The 662-nt window shown below is 69.6% G+C and overlaps 1 protein-coding gene across 1 annotated transcript in view; it reads right to left on the bottom strand.

Annotated features, from left to right (window-relative positions):
* UBTF (upstream binding transcription factor, RNA polymerase I) overlaps positions 1 to 645 on the bottom strand; it is an 86,935-nt gene extending 86,290 nt beyond the window's left edge. The window contains 1 exon segment of the mRNA XM_015410316.1: positions 567 to 645. The gene's annotated coding sequence lies outside the window, so the exon portion shown is untranslated.
* Between the last annotated feature and the right edge of the window lie 17 nt (positions 646 to 662).

The following is a 662-nucleotide window of genomic DNA, read 5'->3' as shown; positions in this document are numbered from 1 at the left end:
CCCGATCGCCAGCGTGGTGGCATTTCGGTTTTTTTTATAAAATAAATCAAATAAACCACCCCCACGCCCCCGGTTCCCCCGAATTCGGACCGGGGTGCGACGGTGTCCCCCCACCGCCCCGACGCTGCGGCGTCGCCCACCCTTTCCAGCCTTACCGAGGAAATCGGAGACGCTGGAAGGAGAAAGCAGCCGCGGGTGCTGCTGCAGCCGCCAGTCTGCCCGCCCGCCTGCTCGCTCGCTCCCTCGCCTGCCTCCCTCCACCGCCGGAGCCCGAGGAGGTAACAAAGCGCCTCCCTCCAGCCCCAGATGGCGGAGCGGAGCGCAGCGTCGGGTTAATGGCGAGCTCCACATGCGCTCGCCCTGCCGCAAAGCCAGCCCCGGCTGCGGGCGGGCAGCGTCGCCTCGGATCGTGCCGTATTGCCGCCACCCCCCCTCTCCCAGCCCGTCCCGGCCCGCCCGCCTCCTCCTTTGCTACGGGGGGCTCCGCGCCGGAGCGGGATCGAGGGGAGGTTTTGTTTGCTCGCTCGCTCGGCTCGGGCGGCCCCCTTCGGCGCCCGCGGACCTACCTGCAGAGATCGGCAGGCTCGGGCGAGGAGCTCCCCCTTCCTTCCTGCCTTCCCCCCCCCTCCTGCCTGCCTTCCCCGGGCTTGCTTTAGCTGGGA

This window comes from Gekko japonicus, unplaced genomic scaffold, assembly GCF_001447785.1.
Source record: "Gekko japonicus isolate JY-2015 unplaced genomic scaffold, Gekko_japonicus_V1.1 scaffold1360, whole genome shotgun sequence".
Taxonomy (NCBI): Eukaryota; Metazoa; Chordata; class Lepidosauria; order Squamata; family Gekkonidae; genus Gekko; species Gekko japonicus.
This window is presented reverse-complemented; position numbering and strand designations above follow the sequence as displayed.